Source organism: Trachypithecus francoisi, unplaced genomic scaffold (assembly GCF_009764315.1).
Source record: "Trachypithecus francoisi isolate TF-2019V2 unplaced genomic scaffold, Tfra_2.0 Lachesis_group8, whole genome shotgun sequence".
Lineage (NCBI taxonomy): Eukaryota > Metazoa > Chordata > Mammalia > Primates > Cercopithecidae > Trachypithecus > Trachypithecus francoisi.
Window position 1 is genome coordinate 114797093 of NW_022681473.1, and position 27806 is coordinate 114824898.

Genomic DNA, 27806 nt, shown 5'->3' on the forward strand with positions numbered 1-27806 from the left:
TTATCCTCATAATAGGATCATTCAGGTTCTCTTATCTGGTCTCCTAGATGCTCGTCTCCAACTATTTCAAACCGAAGTGATTTGTTACCCAGCACCACCCTTCTTCCTGCAAGAGGCATAAGGATGAAGCAAGCTTGCTTTAATGGGGGACCCAGTTTTCCCTGTCCTCAGTTAAGTATTTTATTTACAGAGCTAATCAGCCCTTAGACGCATGAAATAGGCACACCCACACATTACGAAAAAGGCACACACAAGTGCAAGTGAAAATAATTTAGAGCAGACTGGATTCACTGGTGGCTCTGAGACCAGTTTGCCCACTGCAGGTCTGTGCAGCCATGTGCCTGTTGACAGAGATGCATTTGATCACCTCCACCTACATACCATTTGCTGTATTAGCCAAGTGTGTGTCTCTTCATCCACTCACCTGTGGCTCCCACTTAACTGGCACCTTTTGATATCAGCAGCCCTCCCTTTGGAGAGCTGGGGAATGGGAGTCACAAAAGTGTTTCCTCGTGCTGAAACATGCAAATTGGAATTTCTTTATGAAGACAGTTGGTGATGTGCTAACATGTACAACGAATGTACGCCCTCACACCTTTAGCCCCCGAGCACAGCACGTCTCCAGGTAGGCAGACAGGCTGCAGACACACAGAGCTCCCCTGCTACTGTTCAGCAAACCCTGATTTCAAATCGCACACCGCCCATCTTCCTGAGGGTCACATTTCTCTTTGCTCATTGTTTTTGTAGGTCTGATTAAGTCTTATATTCCTGAAAATGAGGTTCAGCCTATATCTGACTCCAGATTTATGAGGAAGAATTAACACCCTGCTGCTTCCTGAAGCTTTATTCCCTTGCAAGTCTACGTTTTGTTTCAGCCCTTGGAGTCGACCACGTATTTTCTTGCAACTTCTGTTGCTCTCAGCATCTGTGTCTCCAAATGCACTGACCCAAATGTACCAGTGCTTGGGAGAAAAGTTGTCTTCTATTCATTTAAGATTTTTTTTTTCTACTTTATAATTATGCACCAGGAATAGCCCAAATATCACCAAAATGTAACCCACTGCAATACATAAAGAAATTTAAGTTGCAGTTTGAGGTTCGGCTCTAATTCCTGGAGGCACATTTTAGTGCTTTCCGATCCCAGCACATTATCTGTTTTGTAAGCTGGGAGATGAGGTTGTCATAGGTCATTTGGCCCAGAATTTGGGTGGGCCTTTGGTTTCTTTCCAGGGTTTACTTTCCACACAACTGCAGCCACCAGAATGAGTCGGAGCTAGGCTGAAACTATTAATCGGTATCGTGGTTAACATCTTATCCAATTTGGGTCTAAGAGAAAAGCCTGACTCATAGATACAATGTGGAAGTTATTTGCCTTTTTGGAAGCCCCAAGAATCCTTTCTATCAGACTCCGGCTCCCGGCAGAAAAGAGAAAAAAACTGATGACATTGGAGATCATCTCATCTGCTCACTATTGAGGGAAAATTAGAAATCACATCGCTCAGGAGCACTGTGAATGCCATGACAAAAAATCATTTTGAGATGCGATTGGCTTGAAATTCTGATGTCTAAGAGTCTTGCCCTATCTGATTTGTAAAGAAGAGAATTCTCAGGACAGGAGTCTCAGCAACATCCTTGAAGGCCTTCCTCACTGGCGCACCCCATGCTGGACTGCACAGAATGGCACTGCCAAAGCACTCCCATCCGTGCAGCTGGCTCTGTGGCCCCGGCCTGTGCCACCATTCCAGACACACGAGGAACGCACCACAGCTGGCACATAATTAGAAGCTCACAGCAAACAAATCATGGCTTTTTTGTCAGTGTTCCTCCTACTGACCGTGCTCAGAGCATGGCAGATCCACCCACATGCCAACAAACACAGGACAACAAACAGATATCGGATAAAAACAACCCAGGTGCCTCCAGTCATGTGTTTTGCAGTGGTTTCCCTGCCACTTCCCTACTGTCCAGGACATAATTTTGTTTGAAATTTTCTGTCTCTACTGTCATGGAGTTTCCCAGTGAAAGTCCTGTGATTAATCCTCAGTGAGTTGAATTCTCCTGAAGACTTATCTTTAATAACGTCACTCCATGCAGAAAACAATTCAAAACAAAGAAGAGCTGCTTTAGGCTCTATACCTCCCAGGGCTTGGGAGTAATTTTCTCCTATAAACATCATTGACATGCCCAAGAAGGTATGTGGCACTTGCTCAGATTTAAGAAGGTCCTTTGACCCCTCGTGGATGCTAAGATATAGCCAAGGAATAAATAGGCTGGTAGAAACTTTAACAATGTGTGATGTCCAGAACTTGAAAGTAGGAAAAGAATTACATTAAAACAAACCAAAAGTCAGCCAGAAAAGAAAAGCAAAGCAACCAGAAAGATTCAAGCTCCTTGCAAATCCAAAGATGGACTTCCCTATCAAATTTTAAACAAACACAACTAAAATTTATGAAAGGCCTACTACGTGTTTGATCCTATATGTGCTGAGTATTGGAGGCAGAATGAGAATTCTGATGTGGTCCCTAGCCCCAAGGAATTTATAATATCATTAATGTGAGCAGAGGCTTGGACAAAGCACTATGGGGGCTCAGAGGGGGACACAGATTCTACATGAAGGAGTGTACCTAGGAGATGGGTATTGAAGGGTAGTGTTGTAAAGAATATAATCCCCTAAAGAGGTCTGGCTTCTGCCAGTACCTTTGCTAGTGTCTCTAGAGCCTTCCTTTGCCTAGGGGATTTGGTTCACACTTGGATAGTCTAGCAATGTGATTTAGGATGGGGGCTTTGGATCACGAGGCACCAATGCACTAGAGACTGAGATCAGCCATATGGGCAATCAATCAATCAAGCTTGCCTCTGTAGTGGGGCCCCAATAACAACCCTGAACATAGAGGCTCAGGTGAGCTGCCCCATCTTTAGTGATACTTGGTGTGAGTTGTTACACACTGATACAAGAAAGTAACACGCCCTGACTCCAAGGGAAGAAGATGAACAAAACTCTGCATTCTGTACTTCTCCAGACACTTCCCTGTGTTCTTCTTTCTATGGCTTATTTTAATCCCCTCCCCACAATAAACCATAACCGTGAGTACAATAGCTTTCAGTCAGTTCTGTGAGTACTTCTCACAAATTATCAAACCTGACAGTGGCTTGGGGACCCTTTTGCCCCTGCAGCTGATGTCAGAAGTAATGTGGTCTTTTGAGGGACCTATTCGTTCTAATGGTTCAGTTGGCATAACTCACACAAAGATGAATGGGATTTTGTAAGGGAAAGGAGAAAGGTGCCACAGGAAAACTACTCAATCTGATACCTTTAAGGTTCCTCCCTGATATAAATCCTGACTCCAACAAAGCCTTGATAAACAGCCTTTGTGCCTTTACCAGGATTCTAAAGTATATGATAAGGATCTGAGCCAAGCTGATATATGGAAGATGAACAGAGTGCCTGAACTGACGTTAAACCATACAGTTCAAAACATCTTTACTGTATTGACAATCTGGTTAAAGGTGCCTGTTTGAGACTCCCAGAGGATAAAGTTCTTTTTCTTATTTACCAAATGAAAGAATATGGTAGCAAGAAAGCCAGCTTTTTGTTGTGTGCGTGACTTGTGGAGAGAAGAGAAAATGTTGAGAAATTTTTCCTTAACTCCTCATTGCAGAACGAGTCAATGAAAGAGTTGTCAACTCCTAGTGCACAAAGTGGACATTATCTAGGGGGATGAAGCATGCACGTGCTGCGTGGTGAGATTTGACATAGGGCTATGTCTTCCAGGAAGCTTTCTCTGAACCTGGTGGTCACGGAAACCTCACAGATGTTCTCATGACACCTTGGGCATGACTCTGCCGTACCTCTTCTTACAGAACAACAAACTTATTTGTGTGCTGCCTTCTAACAGAACCTGAGACCCCTAATGCTTGGATCAGTGTGGTCCTTGCTTTGATATTTTCAGTCCCTCAGACATTTATGGGCCTGACTCACAGAAGATATTTGTTAAGTTTTTTTTTTTTTTTTTGGTTGAATGAATGAACTAACCAACAGCTTCAGAGTAGTGTGGTTTAGAGGAAAGAATAGAACTTTTGGATTAAAAAGCCAATTGGGTTCAAATCCAAGCTTGGTCTTTAACAAGTGTGTGGCCTTGGGTACATGATACCTTCATCCAAAATCCAGTTTATTCAACTGTGAAATGGGTTTAATATAACCAGCCTTAGAACCTTGAGGGAGGCAATACATGTAAGAACACTTGCTCTGGGTCTGACAGCTAGTAAATGTTCAATACCAATTAATCCCCTTTCTTTTTCCTGGAGTACAAAAAAGAAAACAATCAAATATAGCTGAGATAATATTTCAAAACCCTGAATTCAAAACTATGAACTTGTTAGACAAGGACATGTCTAGACTCAGAGTGGGAATAGAAGCCTGGTGAATTGGTGGGTAGGAGTCTTTATCATGGGATTACTTCCACAATAATTACAAGGGAATCAGATCTTGTTTAGGACACAGGTCCAGATTTGAAAGAACCCCCCTTCCCACCTCTTTCAATCCTCGCTACAGCCAGGGACATACTCTGCTGTGAAAGTGTCACAGCAACACAGGGAATAATGACTCCATCTCCTTTGAACTGAAGCATAGGTAGGCTAACTAAAAGTAATTTTACAAAAGATGTCAGTGGTCTGGCAATGGTACCTCAGTGACAAACTATTGTGATTAAAGGTGATTTTGTCAAAGCATAACACTACCTCTCACAATGGAAGCTTTGTTTATTTCACATGGGACAGCAACTTGCTATCCATTTCTAACAGCTTGCAGTCTATGTCCAGGCATACATCCTATCTCTCTACACTCCTAAAGCCCCAAAGAACTGCCATTTACAGAAATACATCTAGGATATAATCTGTAGTTAAATGCATAGTTGATTCATCATTATCTTGGGTTATTTGGAATTCATATTATTTATGTTACTAATCCTGTCCCCAGACCTCTAAGTCATTGCCCATCATCCCTCTAACACATAATAATAACAGAAAAATCTCCCTCAACATTATATTTGGACATCATCTGTCTGAAAGGTAATAAGATACTGCAACTACAATGATTAAAATGAAGGGAAAAGATTGTTAATATAATAGAGTTTCTACTGGGCATGCTTTAAATCAACGTGCAGAAGCAATTTAAACGACCCATCCTGTCATCATGTTTACAATACATTGATTTCTCTCTTTCTTTTTCCCCCTTGTGGTGTTTATCTCTTAGGTTATTTTTCCCCTTCCTGTGAATTTGGATAGCGAGCCAAAGGAAAATAAACTTCAACAAGAAGTCTGGCTCAAATCACTCCAGGGCCAGACTGCACCTTTTACAACATTTCTAATAAATCATGAGGAAAAAGAAATCTCTGTCATAGCAGCACATTTGACAAACTGAAATTAAATTTTGCCAACTCTGGAGACACCAAGGTAACCTACTTTGATATTTCTTCCCTGTTAATAGTTAATGGGTAAGAGGGAATATTTGAGGTTTCTGTTTTTTAAAGCGCCTCCCTCTGATCAAGTGTGATTCTCAAAACTCCAAGTCCATATTCAGCATGGAGTATGAGTTCAGGGGCTAACAATAAATACGGATATTTTTGCATATAGATGTATATGTATTTTTTTCCTTTAATTCTGAAATTGTTATCTCAGAGAGTGGTAAATGGAAGTTTTTGCTAGCAGTGAATTTTCAGTGTTATCAGCTGTCAGGTTGGAAAAATGTATGGCAGTAATAAAGGGGGGAAATATATGATCCATAAATAAAGAAAAACGGGACTGGTTTGGCATTATAAAGTTTTAACGCCTCTAGGTAGCAAAGGCTCCAAACAAATTCCCTTCCTTTAAATCTTCTTATGCTCACTTCAGATTGTGTCTCACATTCCTGCTCCCAAGCCTGTAAACAGTGCTGTGGCTGCAGAGACCTGCATACCAAGGAGGAAGAGGCACTGCACGGGCTGCCTCCATGGGAGGACTTGGCTTTTCTTCTTCTGTACGGGTCAGGGTGAAGAGTACGTCAAACCTCTAGCTGGCAATGAGCCATGAAAAAGTTTTTCACGGAAACAACGTTCATGGAGAGTGCTTTTGTGCCTTTCTAGAAATTTCCACATGCTGCTGAAAAATAACGATCAAGATCATCAACATGTATTGATCACATACAATTAGACCATGGTCAAGGTTGGGTGCAGCAATACTGGGGTGAAGGCACCTGCCTTCAGAGAGCTCATTGTCTTTTGGGGGAGAAAGATAAGATACCCTATGAGACCGCCAAAATAGCCTAGAATAGTGTTTACATGCAGCACGGGGATGAGGATTATTAGCTGAATAAACGAATATGAATGTAAGGTTGTCATTAATTAATTGGGAGTGGAAAGGGTAGTGAAAAGTTTTGTTTCATTTTGTTTTGTTTGGGGGGCTGGAGGAAAAGGGGTTGGATGTTTATCAATGAAGGAAGTGACTCTTGATCAGGGAGGAGAGGAGGAAACGCCACACTGGTTCCAGAAAGCTGTTCTTCAACATCACTTTATATTATATACATTTTGTTTTTAATGACAGGGTTGCCTTGGGTAAAAAGATAATGATGAGTCAGCATATTATAGGCAAACAATCCAGGCCATTGTGTGAAGGTCTTTGCTCTGGTGGAAATGTGTTATCTCCCTGAAACATCCAGGCGGGTTCCTCTGCTGTCACTGTACAATTTGCATGCTTCGGTAATGTTTTATGTATTATGCTACTTATACGCTAAAATGTACATGCACGCTCCTGCAAATTTAGGTAAATTATGAATAAATTAAATCTTATCTAAATAAACAAGTGTCTTTTTGAACCAAAATGCAAGCTGTCATGAATATTTAAGTGGACAAGGATGAATCCTCTTCCTCCTGCACTTCCTACAAGTGCATTCTGTACTCTTGATTGCAGGAAGGAAAGTGTACACAGCTAGAGAAACAAAATCGACTCCTCACTAGGGACATGAACGTTGAGAAATCTGATCTGGCGGAGCGATACATTAAAAAATAAGATGCATTATGGAAATTAAGTTATATGGGTGTCTCCTAACCCTGGTAATCTCTGCCTTTTCACACTATATTGGAGATGCAGAGTTTGAGCATGGAGTTATTATTTTGATTTTTCTTTTAGTGGAAAGAGGCATCTCATGCATATTTCAACTCCAGAACCTAAGGAAATCCAGACTAGTTGCTTGTTGGTTTATATATTATTTCTGTAGGAAGCTCATAAGCATAAGGATTGGCTCATTGAAAATCTAAGTTTTCAAGAACATTCAGCGCCCAGGGTCAAGTCGAAGGATCTCAGTTAATGTTTTCAGGCCGCATCTCTATAGTCTTGTTTTCCATTACTCATAGCATCTGAGAATCTGAGTTGAAAGGGCAGATGGGGATGGAGTTAGAAAATAATCAACAGGGAAGTTTTATAAACTTCCTTCAAAAGGCCACACTTTCCCACCTACACACGTTAGCCCCCTTCATCCAAGGTTTCACGCTCCGATTTCAGTTCTCTCGCAACTGTGGACTGAAAATATATGTGGGAAATTCCAGAAACAAAAAATTCCTAAGTTTTAAATGGCACGCCATTCTGGGTAGCATGATAAAATCTTGTGCAGAACAGCTCCATCCTGCTCAGAACCTGAATAATCCCTCTGTGGGGGATTTCTCCGGGCTGTCTGTGCTATTTGCCTGTAAGTCACTCGGTAGCCCTCTGCGTTTTCAGATTGAATTTCACAGTATCACGGTGACTGTGATCAAGTAACTTTTATTTTATTTAATAATGGCCCCAAAGAGCAAGATTAGGGATGCTGGCAATTTGGAGATGCCAAAGAGAAGCTGTAAAGTGCTTTCTATAAGTGAAAAAGTGAAAGTTCTCGACTTAAGGAAGGAAACATTTATATACTCAGGTTGCTAACATCTGTAGTAACAATGAATCTTCTATTCGTGAAACTGTCAACAGTACATTGCTATTGTTTAATTTTATGATTGTTGTTGTTAATCTCTTACTGTGCCTCCTTTATAAATTAAGTTTTACCATAGGTATGTATGCATAGGAAAGAACATAGTGCATCTAGGGTTTGGGACTATCTGTGGTTTCAGGCATCCCCTAGGGGTCCTGAAACATATCTCCTGCAGACAAAGGGTCCACAGTCCTCTTGTATATTCTGTTCCTTCTGTCTAGAGGCCCTCATCCTCTTTGTCTGGAACAACTACAGCTTTCTTGCTTCAAGACTTGGGTCTTCTCCTTCATGGAGCCTTGTCTAAGTTCCCCAGGCAGAGCGAGGCGTGTTAACCTAGTTGGAAGCCCCAGGAAGGCAATGCCTATGTCTGCTTCTTCTCCATAGATCCCTGGCAGCCAGCACAATGCCAGGCATGTAGAAGGCGTTAAAAAAAAATCCCTCCTAAAAAACGTCTCTCTTGTGGTGTCTGAGCTTATTGAATAAATCTCTCTATGGCACCATAAGATTGCTGTAATTCATTGTTTGTTTATAGGTTAGTCTGGCCCAATGGATGGCTGTGCCCTCAAAGGCAGAGGTCCATCTGTATTCCCAGGACCAAGTGCCGTAAGTATTTGATAGATGTTTGTTTATTGAAAGAAGGAAAGTTATATCCATTACATTGCAATTAACTGCAGCCACAAACCTGAGACTTATTAGCTCCTATGCACCCTACAATATTATCTTTGTCTTAGTCAGTGTCTAGGCATCCTCTTTCATTATTGTTGACAGTGGTCTTCTGAATCTCAACAGGCCCCAAAGGTCTTAGTCATGCTCACTTATGCAATAGTTGTCTGTTTTCTACTTAAATCCTTCAGGAAAAGACAAAGGCTTCACGCATGGTCAAGGTGGGCCACTGGGTTGAAATAAGGAAGCACAGTAACCATCTTAGGGAGTAACCTTGCTTCCCTTTTATTTCTCCAGCTCTGGATCAGTTCTGGGCAGACCATGTACCAGGTTAGAATGGGGTAGGGTGAGGAGTCGATGCGTGTCCATTGAACTCCGCAACAGAGAAGAGGCAGGGCAGAGGAGAGAAGAGAGCGCTTTCAGGGGAGGTGGTGAGGAGGGCAGGGGAGCTGCTGAGCCTGTCTGTGTGGGGTTGCTGTTTGGAAGACCAGCTCTGTCACGATCTATATCTGGGCTCTGCACTCAGGACAACAGACAGAGACAGCGAATCAATGTCACATCCAGTCTGCCCCTTTCCACACGGATGCCCCTGCTCAATCGGCCATGTATGAACTTCTATGGAATTTCTATGAACTCGTTTTAGAACGTAACTCTCTTTGCCATGAAAAAAACCTCCCTTCGTATCAAGTTTAAATCTCTCAGCGCTCTGTAATGTAAATCCTCTTCTATCTACTCTGTTCTAAGCAGAAGGGCTGACACCTGTCCCCTTCCTTCTCACTATAAGCATATATCCACTGCAACACCATTACCACACTGGGGTTCTTCCTCTTTTTTTTCAGACTAAGTCCCCCAATATCATCCATCCACCTTCACTTGGGACCTCATCCTGGGAACACAGTGCTCATGTGGGAGGCGTGGTCCTGCCTTTGCAGAGCTTCAGGGTCAGACCTGGCCTGGTCTACATGTGTTGGTTTATAAAATAACACTAAAGACCTCATGCCCACAAGAGGTGACGTGGAAGTGATGGAGCCACAATTAGCGGGCTGTAATGGGCCAGTTAATGTTATTGATAATGAGGACACATTTATTCACAGAAAGAGGACTGCCACCTGCCAAATGGCCAATGTCCCTTTGAACCCTGTCATAGACAGAACACTGGGCCGACCATGAGTTTGACTCAATCTCATATCCTTTCAGTCAGACTGAGAGCTGGCCTTTCCATCGGAGAGAATATGGGTCAAGTTCAGAAGGACCAAGCATCACAGATTTTTTTTTTTCTTTCTGTAAATGCAGGGCCTTTACTTGGTGCTGTGAGGAACTTGTGAGTTCTGAGTTCATCTGATCCCCGGACTCCCTGCCTAACTGCACACAATCCAAAGTCAAACTGAGGGGCTGGCCCACATTTCTATATAACAGTGTCCTCGTTCCCGCCTGCCCTTTAGGACAATATCCTGCATGATCAGAGCAGCAAGAGATGACACAGAGCAGCTCTCTGGGAGGAAGACACGGTCTCTGAGCAAGACAAAAACAAGAAAAAAACACTAATGGAAAACCCACTGATGCAGTTCAAACTGTGTCCCCATCAGTATGAAAGGCAAGTTTGCAGGGCTGGAGACCGGCTTTGATCTTGCCTCGAAGTCAAAGGCAATCTGGAAGATCTCCAAGTGTAAAGGTGCATGAGAAATGCTTCCAGCGAGAGAGATTTCATGGGAGGTTGGAGTGGGGTGAGCTCACTCACTCTGTCGTATATCCTACTGGGAAGAAACTCCATTCCCAAAGTCCTGTTTTCAATTATGATGTGCCCAGTCTCATCCCACAGAGACTTCCAGCCTACTCAGTTGTGCAATCAACCCGAAGTGTGCCTAAGTGCTAACTGGAGTTCTGACGGCTAGTGAGTGGGACTGTCAGAGGTGTTTGAACCAGAGCAACTCCATCTTGAATAGGGGCTGGGTAAAATAAGCCTAACTTATTTAGCTTTATTTAGCCTTAAAATAATTTTCCCAGTAAGTTAATCACAGAATGAGACAGGATCAAGATACGGGTCATGGAGACTTTGCTGATAAAACAGGTTACAGTGAAAAAGCCGGCTAAAACGCACCAAAATCAAGATGGCAACAAGAGTGACCTCTGGCTTTCCTCACTGCTACACTCCCACCAGCGCTATGATGGTTTACAAATGCCATGGCAACATCAAAAAGTTACCCTATGTGGGCTCAAAAGGGGAGGCATGAATAATCCCCTTGTTTAGCATATTGTCAAGAAATAATCATAAAAATGGGTCACCAGTAGCCCTCAGGACTACTCTGTCTGTGGAGTAGCCATTCTTTTATTCCTTTACTTTCCTAATAAACTTGCCTTCACTTTACGCTGTGGACTCGCCCTGAATTCTTTCTTGCACGAGATCCAAGAACCCTCTTCTGGAGTCTGGAGGGGGACCCCTTTCCAGTAACATCTTCTTGGTGACCCAGATAGGACAATAGTGAGGAAACCCGTTATCCAAAGGCTAACTTTGGGTAAGTGGTGGGGGTCCGGTAACATCTTTCTGGTGACCACAGAAGAGACAATACTGAGAAAACCTCTGACCTAAATGCTAACTTTGGGTAAGTGGTGGGGTCTGGTGACATCTTTCTGGTAACCACAGAAGGGACACTACTAAGGAAACTCCAGACCCAAAGGCTAACCTTGGGCAAGCAGTGTGGTGCAGTAACATCTTTCTGGCAAACCACAGAAGGGATGATACTGAGGAGACCCTCAATCCAAAGGAAATAGACTGCAGCACTGATTGGCGGACTTTGGGTAGGTGGTGGTATACCCAGATAAAGGATGGCATTGGGTTAGGGGCCTGACTTAAGGGAGTTGGAGTTTCTGCTAAGACAGAGACCATTAAAGGCTCCTCTCAATAAAAGGCAAGGACACTTGACCGAACTTGGGTTCAAGGTCCAACTTAGGAAGGTTAGAGTCCTTCCTAAGATTTAGGGAATTAGAGGCCTCTCTTGATAAATAACTAAGAATGGGTTTGGCACTATAGGATGTTAACTGCTATTATCTTTGGACTATTTTACTTGGCACTCTTTGCTGAAGGCTATGGGTGACAGAATTAGGCATGTACAGTATCTTGGGATATGGGGAGCTTTTTCCTCCTTAAAAAGGAAAACTTGAGAGCCAACAGGTCTGCTGGAAGAGATCCCTTTGCTACGAACAAGTGGCCACCTGAAATTTTCAGTGTTGTTGCAATAGGTGGGTCTTACTCTGGCCTCTCTGAGCTCTCTGCCTTCCCCACCCTGCTGCACACAATGCTTTTTTCTCTCTTTCTCTTTTCAATCTTTTCTGTTACTCAGGGCAACCATCTTGGCCAGCGACCACAAGTTGAAACTTCTGGTTAGAGGGTGCATTAACGATGATGGGCCCAACTAGGTGCAAGTTTGGGCCTTGCCGGTTTGATATTGAGTACTAAGCAGAGCGGCCAATGTCTGTGTTTTGTCACATGTATTTTGCTCTGGAAAAATGGAAAAAGATAATTTTCTTTTATGTTGCAGGTTGGCGCCCAGGGCTATGGTGCTGTGAGCTGGGTCACTAGGGCTGCTCAAAAAAGGGAACCCAGAAGCCTGGCATGCTGGCAAAAGGGTAAGAATTTCTTACTAACCAGACTTCTGGGCTCTCTCTCTCTCTCTTCGTGCAAACTGGTTGAATGCGTGGTAAAAATCACTGCTTATCTCCTCTGTACAAAGTTTTGATTAATGAGAAAAAGAATTTGTGAGGCTGAGCTTAAGCTGTAGTGAATCTGGTGTGCTCTGTGTGTCTTTCTGTACCGTTCTCTCATAAAGAGGGGTTCCTTAGGACAGAATGCGGGCCTAGGACCCCATAAGCCTGCTGTTCAAGATGGCCCAGAAAACTGGTCAGCCATGTCTTCAGAAGCTTGACCTTGTTACCGTGTGGCCGTGCTTTCTTTTTTCAGAATGGCAGCCTGGGTTCACGGTTCAATTCCCAGCTGAGGGAATGGGTTATTCTTGGTTTAATATCTGTTTGACCGTTACCATTTGTTTATTCTTTTCCCCTCCATGAACCACCTAAAATTTTCCTTTTTCTGAGCACAGAAATGTTGGCTGTTTGGCATGGCTAAAGTTGTATTTAAAAAAAGGTTTAAATGACTTTTTATTTATTTATTTATTTATTTATTATTTATTTTGAGACGGAGTCTCGCTCTGTCCCCCAGGCTGGAGTGCAGTGGCCGGATCTCAGCTCACTGCAAGCTCCGCCTCCCGGGTTTACGCCATTCTCCTGCCTCAGCCTCCCGAGTAGCTGGGACTATAGGCACCCGCCACCTCGCCCGGCTAGTTTTTTTTTTGCATTTTTTAGTAGAGACGAGGTTTCACCGTGTTAGCCAGGATGGTCTCGATCTCCTGACCTCGTGATCCGCCCGTCTCGGCCTCCCAAAGTGCTGGGATTACAGGCTTGAGCCACCGCGCCCGGCCAGGACTTTTTAAAAGAGTGCTATATTTAAAAGTCAGCTTAATTAAAAGCAGATCTTCAGGCTCTAAGAGCCTGTAGTTTCTTGGGGAAAACAGAGGAGGCACCACAGACCTCATTTGAGGGGAAAAAAACACGAAAAAACAAAAAAAAAACTCTGTTTTCCTCATGGAACCCCAGGAATTAAAAGTGGATCGATTCCTCTCAAAATCTAAGGTTCTGTTCTGTTTTGCATTGTGTTATCTGATGGTTTTAACTTTTGGGGATATCAGAAATTACTTTGCATTATGAGAGAGCTTTGATGCGTAGTAACTAGGTAGGAAACGTACTTTTGGGAATGGGCTGATGTCCTTTTTGGGATTCAGGATCTGGTATAAAAATGGGACCCTTAATTTCTGGAGATCTGTTCTGCCTTCCAGCTGTGCCTGCTTATTAGGCCCTAGAAACTTTATGCTTTAAAGAGAAACTTAAAAACTGGCAAATGAAAACTGTTACAACTACTGGATCTTCTTCCATCTTCCACACACACATGTTATGTGTGTGATGTTTGTATATGAAAGAGCTTTAATTAATTCGTTTAAAAATAATACAAGCTTGAATCAAGTATTTTAAAAGAAAAATAAAAATTATCATGCCTTTCAATTCACATGACTTTAGTAATCTTTGGGAAATAAAAATCGCTTTAAAGATTATTAGTAAAATAAAGACATTTGGTCTTCTGTCTGGTGTCCTAGGCTCCACACCTAGTACATAATGAAAATCCCTTACTTACCACAGTTTTCACCAAAAGGAAACGTCACTACGAGTTAACATTGTGACAGGTATTTGAGAGTACTAAAAAAAAAATTTTTTTTTTCACATGCAAGGTGTGTAAAGAAAGTAAAATGCATTTTTGGTAAAAGATTATAAGAAGGTGTGAGAATATGGATTTCTTACCTAAGTTTGGAATTTTAAAGGATTGTTTTAAGTTAGATAAGATAAAACTGAACAGTTGAACAAATTGTGAAAGATTTGTAAAAAATTATTCTTGTAAAAAAATTCTGTGTGTGAACATATTGGCTAAAGTTAAGAGGGTATTATATAGTTTTTCCATAAATTAAACATTTGAATAAAAGCATAATGAGTTTTTCTTAGAGTGAAAACCTGCTTATAATCTGCTCTTTAACAAAATTATAAAGGGTTGTAAAAGGTTTATAAAGAGCTTACCTTATGGTCAGGCATTAAAATTGGATAGATTTATCTATAAGGTTTTATTAAGAATTTAACAGTAATAGTACACCAACGGAAGGGTGAAATTTGGCTTACTTGGCATAAAAATCATACAGGAAGCATTGTCAAATATGAAATAGTGTTTGGCTTTCTTTGGGCTGTATTTGTATAAATATCTTATTGGTATGTGGTCCAAAATTATGTGAAACTCCTATAATTCTGATAGGACTTAGTGTAGATTATCAGTAATAATCATAATTGTTACATAAAATCATTGTATTCCACACAGGTAACCAAATTTCTTTGTCAATCATGTTTTTGACTGTGGCTGCCCTAAACATTTTGTCATCCACAGACAACTATTGTCTTGTTGTAATCCTCTTCAAAAGGTGGCTTATAAAAAAAGGTGGCTTATAATCAATATAGGACCTTAACAGGTGCTCTTAAACGCAAGTTTCTGATAACTTTAGAGATTGTGACATTAGAATAGAGGAACAAACTTTCAGGACTCATGGAGAGCTGAAAGCTCATGAACATCAAGCAGAATAGAGTATGGACTAAACTGCATGGACTAAACTAATACTAAACAAATGGAAGTCCGAAGTAATCTTTTTTAACTTTTTGTTTAAAACATTGCTAATCCTTTACTTTGTTTTTCAGAGTTAAGAAAAATCTTCTGTTGAGCTATTTACAGCTTGAAGCAGGTAAGTAAAGTATACTCCTGTAAACAAAATTTGGAACATATTTTTTTCCTTCTACCTGGTTTCTAAATTTGGAAGTTAGTTGTATTCTTAACTTACGGCAATATAGTTATTTGCATAAGTGCAATACGAATCTATTTTCTTTTGTAACAGGACCCAGTTGGAGAAACTGGTTATTTTACCAAGGCTTTGACTGGGATGGCGTGCTTTCTTTAAGGAATCAAACTTAGAGAGCTAATAAAAGCCCCTTGGGAAACTGGCCTCATACCTTCACTACACAGTTCCTGTACAGGGTTCCTGACCTGTGGTAAGTAAAGAATGTCACTTTCTGACACGTCCAGGAGCCCACGTCATCTTGGGACCTCAAAAGGAGAGGAATTGACCCAACTCATAGGTATTTGAGGGTACAAACCCACAACAGGGCTTGGCTTTTCAAAAGCCTTATCTGATATTACTTATGGAACAGAGTTTCATCAAAGCCAATTTTAAAAGCCTATGTGAAATAATTATTCTTGCTGCACTTTATACAAATAATCAGGCCAAGTATAATAAAGTAAATCAGTCTTACCATGATTTGTCTTTAGTAAAAATGGAAAATTGGAGAGAGAAAAATTATGTTTCAAGAACTATGGTATACCTGTTATTAAATTCCAGTCTCATCAGCTGTTTTTAAGTTTTTAAGTTTTTTTCCTGCATTGTAGGCTGACCCTGTTTATTCCTGTAAACCAACCAGTGACTGGTTGCTTCTTCTGGCTGTTACTCAGAAGAAACAAGACTGGGTAATGTAAAAATCTGGATTGGATCAATATTCTAATCCTGGACATATACTGGAATCATCTAGCAACTCCATATCAGCTTGGTTCCAAAAATTGCCCAGTTCATGGAAACCCTTCTAATTTAGTTTACATGGGATAATTTTGCTTATTTCGTTATGTTGCTGTTGGACTCTCTGTGTAGGAATGCAGAATAAGCTTGCTCAATGTTTTCTTAAATGGAACGCTTACCACTCTTCCAGATACGACCTTTTGTCGGAACTCAAGAGTTATAAATGGCCCTTGACATACCAAAGCTTTCTGACTGAGCTCCTCTCTACCCTGAATACAAGAGACCTTCATAGTTTGGCAGAAATATCATCACCTCTATTCAGCATGAAGAAGTTACAGAAGATGGATCTTCGCCCCTCTACATCCCTTAGGATTAAGGGTTCTCTTATAAAAGGGAGTTGGGAAACATCAGATGTGTTTAAACCAGAGCAACTCCATCTTGAACAGGGGCTGGGTAAAATAAGGCTAAGACCTGTTGAGCTGCATTCCCAGTAAGTGAAGGCATTCTTAATCACAGTATGAGATAGGGGGTCGACACAAGAGGCAGGTAAAAGACCTTATTGATAAAACAGTTTGCAATAAAGAAGCTGGCCAAAACATACCAAAACCAAGATGTCAATGACAGTCACCTCTGGTTGTCCTCACTGCTACACTCCCACCAGAGCCATGACAATTTACAAATACCATGGCAATGCCAGAAAGTTACCCTATACAGTCTCAAAAGGGGAGGTATGAATAATCCACCCCTTGTTTAGCATATCATTAAGAAATAACAATAAAAATGGGCAACTAGCAGCCCTTGGGGTACTCTACCTATAGAGTAGCCATTCTTTTATTTCTTTACTTTCTTAGTAAACTTGCTTTCACTTTACTCTATGGAGTTGCCCTGAATTCCTTCTTGTGTGAGATCCAATAACCCTCTCTGGATCGAGGCCCCTTTCCAGTAACAGGACCACACAGTTTGAGAAAGGAATGGGGTCCCAGTGGCCACCTGTTCAGGGAGAGGCTTCCTATTTCCCCTGTCCTTGTTGACCAGAAATCAGGTGCAGGAGAAAGGCTTGAGCAGCTCAGAGATGTCTAGTCACAGACATTTGACTAAAGGGCAGTGGGGAGAATGGGCACTTGAGGTCATGATGGGGCACTACAGAGAAGGGAAAGAGACTGAAGGTGGAGATGGTGTGAAATGGGCAGCACCCAGGAGGTATAGGTGCAGCTTTTCCAATGGATGCCCCTGTTGAGGATGGAGATGACTGGACACATGATCACCATGGCACAGGCAGCAGTGAGGTCCATCCATTTTCAGGAGACTGACAGAATACCGACAGCCTGTCTCAGAACTTTACTTAATAAATCAAAGCTGACAACTCTTCCCAAAATGATATGAAAACACTCTTTAGTGTCCATGACCGGCATACGTTATATTCATTTCACTTTCTAAAGTAAGAGGTGAATCGTAATCACAAACAACCCATTTTTGTCAGGTATCAACAGTACATCTTTCTTTAGCCACCAAAGCGGGGGTCCCTGTATTCTGGCACTGCCTGGGCCTGGGGTGAAGGAGTCAGAGTGAAACAGCAAAAAAGCAGAGACAACAGCTCCCATCTGCAGAGCACTTTGGAATAGCCAAAGATATTTCATCCATATGCTTGCTTTTGAGAATCATGACCACCTTATCAGATGAATTTTATTAACTTCCCTTTTCACAAGGGCAAGTGCAGGTAGAGAGGGCATAGTTGGCACTCTGTGCACGCCACCGTCCTTCTGGTGGGCAGCCCTACGCAGCAGGAGAGCCTTGCCCTCAGACACCTGTCCTCCTGGTGCTTGCGAGTGAGCTGCCGGGTGGGCTCCCTTTGTTGGCAGCTCTAGGCCTTGAGTTGGGATAGAGGCAAAGCTAACCCAGGCCTGTCCTCATGGGTGCTCCCAACTCTTCCTCTATCCAAACTGCTGCCTCTTCTTTAACTCTTTGATTCAGGGTAGGGTTCCCTGTGCCTTCCACAGAGGCCATGAGCTAATCATAAAAACCAGTAAGGGTCAAGAGGCAAGAGTGAGTGGTTGCCATCTTTGCTGCCAACAGAGGAAGACTTTACCAGGAACTTCAAAAGGCAGTGTTCCAGTCACTGTTTATCACCAGAATAAGAGGAAGGACTCAACTGGTTGAAATGCGCCTCATCTGTGAGGGGTCTCAGCTGTGCAGGGGACCTGAGTGTAATAGATTAGAATCCTGGAGTACTCTGCCTGCGAGAAACCTTCATCTGGTTCACTAGGAGATCTCATATCCACAGCCAGGCCAAAGAGGCCATCAGAACAAAAGACTAACAGATACTGGACAGGCCCAAGCCACACATACACTGCGAAAGAAACCTTAACTCCAATCGAGTAAGAGGCAGAGCGGCATTAGCTGTTGAAAGTTCAGCCAATTAATATGGTCAGCCCATCTGGGTCTCACTAGGCACTCTCTGAAGGTGATAGGGCCTTGAACTGTCCCTGGTGGGGTTGGGTAGGAAAATAATTCTGTATAAAGAAGGCTTTGATCTCAGATCATTCCGTCAGTGTCCGATTACACTTAGGACCCGACTGCCATTGAGTGAATGTGTACTGTGCTTTAAGGTGACATAGTGAATGAAGGAGCCACATTTTGGTAGAGTGTGTGGGTCACTTCACCTAGATGATGTGCTGGTGGTTCACCGGAAAAAGTCTGAGACCAGAGGTCAGGGCATCACTTATACCCTAGTGGCCCTGAAAAGGCTACTCAGACATTTGGGGTGCATATATGACTGAGTCCATGCAGGGAAGGTACCTCTCTGGATTGCTGCGTTCTCAGCGATATCACCTTGGTGCTACACGTGCAAATATTTATATGTAAATGCAAGGATGTGGTTTATTGTTGAAATTCCTGAGGGGAATGCCATGGGAGTTGCTCTGGAGCAATATCTGCTCCCCGACTCTCAAGCCACACAGCATGTTTCAGACAGAGAGACCATCTCAAATGTCCTCTCTGCCTGGCCCTGGGAACCACATCTTGAACCCTCACCAAGACCAAGGTGCCTTTATTCAGGCCACCTTCTCTATCTCCCAGTGTGGTTTTCTGTCTTTCCTAGACTGCAGGATGCAAATTGTGGACTCAGGCTCCCAGTGAGAGCGATTAAGACATCCTGGCAGGGAGGCAAGCTCTTTATTTGCCCATTTTTGATGGGACAGCATAAAGCTGATCGTTTATCTGAGCTCCCTTGGGACCATCAAAGTCTACATGGACAGATGGAGCATATAAACAGGCCAGGCAACTCCCTAGCTGCTGGAAAGCAGACCGTGGCTTCTGCACCTCCAGGAGAGTGGGGCGGGTGGAAGTCAGGCACAGAGGTCTTTGCACCTGCCGCTTCTTTGCCTGACCCTACTGGCTTTCCATTTGCCACTCTTCCATGAGCACATGGATTCAGAAGATCGTGGCTATAATCTTTTTTTTTTTTTTTTGACACAGAATCTTGCACTATCACCCAGGCTGGAGTGTGGTGGTGCAATCTCGGCTCACTGCAACCTCTGCCTGCCGGGTTCAAGCAATTCTCATGCCTCAGCCTCCCGAGTAGTTGGGACCATAGGCACGCGCCACCAAACCCAGCTAATGTTTGTATTTTTAGTAGACACGGGGTTTCACAACGTGAATGTCTCGATCTTTCAACCTTGTGATCCACCTGCCTCGGCCTCCCAAAGTGCTGGGATTACAGGCGTGAGCCACCGCCGCCCAGCCAATCGTGGCTATAATCTTAGCTCTACTATTTATTACTTACCTAGCCTAAGACCAAACATCTAATCTCTCTTAAGTCCATTTGCATAACAAAATGTTATTCATACCAGTTTGCATGGTAGGAAAGGAGGAAACTGACTACTTCTGAGCACCAACTGTGTGCCATATATATAGTATCTGGAGACAGTAAGTCCTCTGGGAAGGTCAACCAGCATTATGACTCCAAAACTTGAGATATCTCCACTTCAATATGATGAGAGCTGGGAGCATCATGATGAGGTGAGCAAAGAAAGCACTTGATAAGCTCCAAATACCTATACAAATTTAAGACATTACATGTGAGCTGAAACACCTGTTGTGCTTTTATCACACTAATTTTCAAAGGAGAAACTGAGGCATGGGGTCAAGGCATTGTACTAAAGGTCCCCCAGCAAGGCAATGGCGGGCTCTGAACCCTGGACTCTTTGCTCTCGGCTTCTTGCCCAGCTCTGGAAGGCAGGTGGACTCCCTGAGCAGAGACTGTGTCATCCTTGGCTGGACTGGAACCAAGCCGCCCTCAGAGAACGTCCAGGGAGCAGAAGCTCTTTCCATGTCATTGGCCAAGTTCCTCAGGGTGTTATTTCTCCAAGGAAACCTGTTATTCCTTCCTAGAGTCACTAAAAGCTCACAACGGGAACTTCGTGTAACTTAGTTTTTTGTGTCTTGCAAGTTTTTTTGTGTTGTTGCTGTCCTTTTTTTTAAATGGGAAAAATACTTCCTTTTTCCAAATGCTATCAATTTCAATCAAACTGTGTATACTGCTGAACCAAAAAGGCTGTTCAAATCGCTGTGTGTGTTTTTTTCCTTCAGTTTCTCTCAATCCTTCTACTCAGCTTCTCAAAGAATTAAGATTTGATCTTTTCAAATGTAAATTAAGCAATTTACAAAATACGTATTTTGGCATATAGGAAACTTGGCTTTCCAAACAAACTGGAGTTTTATTGATTCTGTGAACTACCATGGAGTTATCTTGTGGCCATAATTTGAATCTCTAATATGAGACTTTTCATTTATAACAAGAAGTACATTCTGCTTTTATCTAACTTCACTCTCCATTTCTGCATTTTTAAATGGGTAAAATAAGTGATGTCAGTTTTAATATGCTTTTCATGAGTTTAGTTTCTCAAATGTTATTTTTATCATTTTGTCAATTTTACTTATTACTGAAACAATATTTGATGCCACAAAATAAATTGAAATATGAAAAACATCCACCCACAGCTTCCCCAGCCTAAGACAGCTCTTCGTATTCACCCATGCTCTCGCCAAGTTTTTGACACCCTGCATATGCTTTTATGGAGTTAAAACAATTCTGGAAAAGTAATTCTCAAAATAAGTTTCACACAAACTTAAAAAACAAAACAAAACTTCCTTGACTTCCTTTTCAAGGTCTCCAATTCAGTTTCACATAAAACTTTTCTGTATGTTTCATTCTAAGTATATGACAGGGACTTTACATTTCAGAGATTAAGAATACATTTCTCAGTCTCTAGTTAATGATATTAATAGTGGGGCAGAAAATATTAATAAATGCAATGCAACTGATCTTCAAGGTTAATTATTCAACTCTTTACATCAACAAATAGTACACATGAATCATCCCACACAAGTCTCCTCTTAAAGTATTCAGGAAAAAGGGTTCTCCAGTCTTGATTGTGGATCTTTTTTTTTTTTTCTTTTTAAGAAAAAATAAAGCTCCTGTTCACATTTGGCCTAAACTCTTCTGGTAGTAAGTTTCTTCTGTGTGTGTGTGGTTTTTCAGTTTTCTGTTTTTCTCTTTAATAGTTGATACTTCTTTTTAAAAATTGTGTTAAAATGCACTAAAATAAAATTTATGATTTAAACTATTTTAATGGTACAGATCAGTGGTGTTAAGTACATTGTACATTCCTATTGTCATGCAACTGTCACTATCACCCATCTCCAGAAACTCTGTACCTGTTAAATCCTAACTCCTCATCCCCATTACCTCCAGCCCCTGACAACCACCCTTCTACTTATGAATTTAACTCCTCCACAGACGTCATTAAGTAGAATCATACAACATTCATTCTTTTGTGTCTGGCTTATTTCACTTAGAATGTATTCCAGGTTCATCCGTGTTGTAGCATAGGCCAGAATTTCTTTCCTTTTTAAAGCTGAATAATATTCTCTTGTTAATACAGACCACATTTTGTTTATCCATTCATCCATTGATACTTTGACTATTGTAAACAATGTTGCCATGAACATGGATGTACGAATATCAGTTTCAATCTCTGCTTTCAATTCCTTTGGGTATATACCTGAAAGTGGAATTTCTAGTTCATATTGTAATTCTACGTTTAATTTTTTGAGGAACCTCCATATTGTTTTCAACAGTGGCTGCACCATTTTTATATTCTTACCAACAGTGCACAAAGGGTCCAATTCATCCTCTGCAGTCATTTCAATCTCTTTATCTGTACTTGGAATAACCAGCCACAGCCTCATTATAGTCCTTCACAGATGTGGGTTCACCCTTGTCTCTAAGTCATGGCTGTGGTACAGAGATGTTCAGCCCCAGCCCGAGGGCCCAGGGCAGGGCAGAGGCAGGAGTCATCCCAGTGGCAGTCTGGCTCAAGAGCCTGGACACTTCATCATCATCACGGTGTTAGATCGGCTCTCAGAGAAACTGCTCTTAGCCCCTCTTGCAACCTTATTGATATGGTTTGGATTTGTGTCCTCGCCAAAATCTCACGTCCAATTGTAATCCCCTATGTTGAAGAAGGGCCCTAGTGGGAGGTGATTGGATCATGTGGGGAGATCCCCCTTGCTGTTTTTGTGATAGTAAGTGAGTTATCAGGAGATCTGGTTGTTTAAAAGTGGGGAACCCCCGGCTCCCGCGCCTTCTCTTTCTTCCTCCGTCCCCAGCCGTGTAAGACGTGCCTACTTTCCCTTCACCTTCTACCATGATTTTAACTTTCCTGAGGCCTCCCCAGTCCTTCCTGGACAGCCTGCAGAATTGTGAGTCAATGAAACCTCTTTTCTTTCATAAATTACCCAGTCTTAGGTGGTTCTTTATAGCAATGTGAGAACAAACGAATATACTTATTTTTCAAATTTGCTGTTTTTCAACTCAGAACTGCTTCATGCAAAGTAGCATCATGTGTGAGACTCCGTGAGAGGTGAGGCTCTGGCAGCCAGATGGGGCAGGCTTGCCCATCAGCTCCATCACCAGCCTTTCCAGTCCTGAGAGCTTATCCTCCTTAGCTTCCTTGGCTGTGAGTTTGGGTGAGGTCAAGTGCCAGACTTAACACGACCAACCTATGACTCTAGGAGATGGTCCGTGCCCTCTTCCTTCCCACCACCATCTCTATGCACTCTGAGCTCCTTCATCAGGGTTTCCTTGGACCTGGTCTAGGCTGTGGGCAGGGAGGAGGGGACAGGGCCTGTGGACCCAGCAGGGGCTACATAGGGAGATTTGGAGGCACCGAAAGGTGTTCTTGCCCTCAAATTTCTTGAAAAGGACACCGGAGATCCCCATCTTCCCTCTGCCATAAGCCTCGTATTTCCCAAAGTTGGTTCCTGGGATGAAAGTCCCTCAGATGCACCTTGCAAAAAGAGTTCCAATGCTAAGTAAGTTTGGGGAACACTTTGTGGGCTATGTGTCTCTGCAGAGTCATATGCACTTTGATATGGTAAAGGCTCTGGAAAATTCCACAGTAATGAAACCTGTTTAACTGTATTTAAGCCACAGTATCCACCAAGATCTTCGTTAAAATACAAACACATAACCAGGATGGTAACTAATCAAAGATAACAATCTGTCTACCTTGCAACTTTGCTTCTGCATTGAAATGTAGGAACTGGGAACAAGTGAAGACAAGATGGCCTTTAAATTTTTTTTCTCACGTTATTTAATTAAACTACTTGATCTTTCTAAGTCTTCATGTTTTAAAGTATGATTTAATATAAAAGTAACACTTGCTCATGACAGAATAATCAGACAAGTATAAAATTAAAATGAAAAATAACTGGTAATTTCAACAGCCAGAAATAATCACTATTAGCATATTGAGTATTTTCTGATAATATTTTCTAAGTATATATGTGTATATATACACACACATTTTGTTTTTTTGTTTTTTTTTTGAGACAGGGTCTTGCTCTGTCTCCCAGGCTGGAGTGCAGTGGTGCAGTCTTGGTTCACTGCAGGCTCCACCTCCCGGGTTCACGTCATTCTCCTGCTGCAGCTTCCCGAGTAGCTGGGACTACAGGCGCCCGGCCCCATGCTTGGCTAATTTTTTTGTATTTTTAGTAGAGATGGGGTTTCACCATGTTAGCCAGGATGGTCTCAATCTCCTGACCTCGTGATCCGCCCATGTCATCCTCCCAAAGTGCTGGGATTACAGGCGTGAGCCACGGCACCAGCCCATATTTTGTATTTTTATGAAATGGTGAGCATGCCAGGGATACCATTTTATATTTTGATTTTTTTTCTCACCTAACATTACAGCATGAGCATCCAGTTTAAATGAGTGGAACTGTCTCCTGAAGGTGTATGGGAAAGAAGGCACTTACATTTACGTGCACCTATGAAGTGAGAGAGCATCTGCATTTGAGGCCACCTTTTATTTTCACATCAACTTTATGGTACACATATTGCCCCCTCCATACACTGAAAGGCATGAAGCCCAGAGGGGTGAGGGGGTGGAGAGCACACAATCGATGCTCCTCCCAAACCCCCAACATCTATTCTAGAATCCTGGGTGCCCAGCCCACCCACCTGTGTACCTTGCTCCAATGGCCCCCACCTATGACTGTGTGCTGTCTGATGTCCTTGGGCCAGCCTAGGTCCTTCACTCTCCTGTCTGCCCCAACTTGCAGAGAATGGGAAGTGCTTGGCAGTTCATTTAGCCAATGATTGCTGTGGGCAGATGAGTATTTGCTTAGAAAGTCCGATACACTGTAAGCTGTATGTTACATCCTAGAGCTTCCCAGCAGGATCAAGCTTAGACTGGGAGTTTACTTAAAATCACACTTCTGTTTGGTGTCATCCCTGTCTCTATTCTGCTTCCCTTTTTTCTTCCTGTTTCTCCTGGGAGCATCTGCCTAGGAATCTTTGCTCAGGGTCTCCCTCTGGGGATTGATCTGAGACTGGTATTTCCTTCATGGTCATACGTCTTAAAGCAGAAAAAGCAGCATTTCCAGGACTCGAACTTAGGTCTTCCCGACCTCAGAGTCGACCGTTTTTCTATCACAGACCCTTCCTTGCCTGATTCCTAAGAGGGCAGCCGATGTGTGTGGGAGGAAAGTCTTCAGGCTGTGGGGGGTGAGGCTGGGCCCTCTAGATGCCTGGGATGTGAGTGGAGGGAGGACTGCAGGTGGCTGTGTGCAGTGGGAGGCTCATGAAGGATGAGAAGCCTACCGCTATCCTCTGTATACACACACCTCGGGGAAATTCACTGTGTCGTGCCTCAGCCTTGCCCCAGACAGCCACAGGGCACAGAGCACATGCTGCAGATGAAAGAAGCAATGGGCTTACCACTCTAACATACTGGCCCCCAGCCAGGTCCCCACTTACCGTGAGAACGACCTCGCCAAATGTGCCAGGAGCCTCCTGTACGAAGGCCAGAGAAATGTGACTGTGGGCTCATGCTGGGAAGCAATTTGGTCCATTTCAACCATCATGTCATGGCAGCGGAATACACAAATATAGACTAGACTTGTCCAAGGGAGCTTTTCTTTCATTAACCTTGAAGAACGAGGCACATCCCTTTGACGGCTGCTAGAGCTTGTGATTATGAGTGGCCAGGTTCGATGAAGCAGTAGGACTTAAACAGCAGACATTAGTGCTGCCAAATGCATTTTTCCTCTTAATACACTAAAGATCCATCATGAATGCTGAGAAGGGGGTGTGTGGGAGGGACAGAGAGGCTGGGATGATGTGGCAGGGTGCAGACGCTTGCCATTGGGTGCTGTTTGTCTTCAGCAAAAGAGATTAATCTCTCAGTTCTGACTGCCTAAGAAGTTAGCAATCTCTCTTTCTCTCTCTCTTTTTCTCTCTCCACATGCACACACTTCCAGTGTGAGTTCTCATCTGTCATTCACAATGCAGACTCATATTTTGACTTTGATCTCATAAGAGGTCAGCAGCAGTGACTGTGGTGTGTGTGTGTGTGTGGTGTGTGTGTGTGTGTGTGGTTTTCTGCCTGAGTTCTGTGACCAGAAGAAGGGCAGAAATGCTTGTGATGAAAGATGTGTAAACAGATCTGCGCAGAGACAACTGATAGGCAGTGTCTTCTGCAAATGACACTAAGGGAAAGACTGTCCTCAAAGCCATCTCAGTCATAGTGCTATTTATGACTGGAGTGGCAGAACAGTCTTCACCTGGATGTCAGGTTGCTAGAAGGGACTGTGGATTTTCCTAGGAAAAAGATTAATTCAGGAAAGAAGCATGGTTTAAACAAAGCTGAGGTTCTGCTCCTGGCTGTGGCCTTTAGGACAGAAGTGGCAGCCGCTGAGGGATGAGGACTCCAGCTATGTACAGGGTTCCTGGTTTCCCACAAATTGACTTCATGTGCTGCTGAGGCACAAACACTCTCTTAAAGAAATTCTGCAAAGATAACTGTTGACCTTTGCTGAGTTACCTTGCAGGTAGAGCCTTATAAAGGAGACTACAATACACAAAAGAAAAAAGAGCCCTGTCCTTGGTTCCAAGGATGGGAAGAGGGGAGGAACACAGGCTATCTGGGAGTGAAAAGTGGTAATGATAATAAAAGCAAATATGGAATATGTTAGCTTCTTTAATTCTCACGATGGGCCCAGGAGGGAGCTTCTATCACTATTCCCATTTTTACTGAGGAAGAAACTGATGCATGGCAACTTATTCAAGGTCACTGAGCAACATTTAGCAGAGCTTGGATTGGAGCCAAGGCAGTCTGGCTCCAGGGGCCACACTTTGAATCACGGTGTTATACAAGCCATTCTACAAACAAAGAGACAACTGAACTGGACAATGGATAGCAGCCTCAAAGGACGGGAGGAAGCCAGGCCAATAGGAGGAGGAGAAGACCCCCAAAGTATATCTGAGCTGCCAAAGCTCGTTCATAATCTCATGAGAGAAGCCACACACATAAACACTCATGGAGAAGGCTTATAACTCTGACAAAAACATACATAAATTGAATTGACATGAAAGGTAAAACTACACCTCAACTGGGGAAGGACCATAGTTGTGGAAATAAGTTTCTCCCCAAGGTTTCTTCCTCTTCCTGGAAGAGGAAGTGGCCTCCAAATGAACCAAGTTTGAGGAGAGGAAGGAGGATGAACTGAGAGTCCATGAGGCAGCTGGAGTTGATTGTTATAGCACCAACCTTAACCTGAGTCTTGCTATTTCTGTTTTTGGCCGTGGCAACATATCACTCCTTCTTACCTCACCCTCCTTTCTATCTCTATATATCTCAGTTTAAAACCAATCTTTTTTTTTTGAATTTTCTTCATCATCTACTTCTTTCCTGCTCTGATTTACCCTTTAGAGCTGTGATTAACTCTGACAATCTACTATTGTATAAGAAGCATAATCTGAAAGGGGACAGACATTTTTTACCAATAGCTTAAGTAGCAGGAATTCAGGAAGGGAGTAAGGAGAAGGAGAATAAGGAGAGAAAGAGGGGGGATGATACTGGAATTAATTTCAATACAACAAACAGGTAATGAGCATTTGTGATGTGCCAATTGCTGGTGCTTGGTGCTGGGAATACAAAAGACAAGTTTTCCAACACCAAGCTGCGAGCTCCCAGAGGGTAGGAACTGACACTTAAATGTGTAATGACATGACAATTTGATTAAATTTAATAAAGGCGTGGGCAGTGTGTCTGGGAGCACAGAGAAGGTTGCCTTTATTTATGTTTCAGGCAGAAAAGCCGGGAAAGTTACAGAAGTGATATTTAAGAGCCTCAGGTATTGGGAAGGAATTTGCTGAATGAAGGGAGGAAGAGCATTCCAGGCAGAGGAAAGAGTTTGAGCAAAGGAGGAGAAGTGCATGACCTTCTCAAGACGTAGTGATGCTCTGGATGTGGCCATGCAGCAGGCTGCGTGGAGGCAGAGGGGCCAGACAGCCAAAGGCCTGGGATTCAGGGCTCAAGAGTTGGGACCTATCCTACAAACAACATATAGTTGTTGAAGGTTTCTAGACAGAAGAATGGCTTGGAGGG

At 42.7% G+C, this 27806-nt stretch overlaps 1 protein-coding gene and 1 long non-coding RNA gene across 5 annotated transcripts in view; one reads left to right on the top strand and one right to left on the bottom strand.

Moving 5' to 3' along the window:
• LOC117080850 overlaps positions 1 to 16454 on the top strand; it is a 138546-nt gene extending 122092 nt beyond the window's left edge. For 2 of the 3 annotated variants that reach the window (XR_004435988.1, XR_004435987.1), the window contains 3 exons: positions 5252 to 5451; positions 12187 to 12274; positions 15729 to 16454. This is a non-coding gene — a long non-coding RNA (uncharacterized LOC117080850). Of the gene's footprint in view, positions 1 to 5251; positions 5452 to 12186; positions 12275 to 14986; positions 15251 to 15728 lie in introns of those variants that run through there. The other variant, XR_004435989.1, reaches the window with a different exon arrangement.
• KIRREL3 (kirre like nephrin family adhesion molecule 3) overlaps positions 1 to 27806 on the bottom strand; it is a 574170-nt gene that overhangs the window by 408940 nt on the left and 137424 nt on the right. The gene's annotated exons all lie outside the window — the stretch shown is intronic.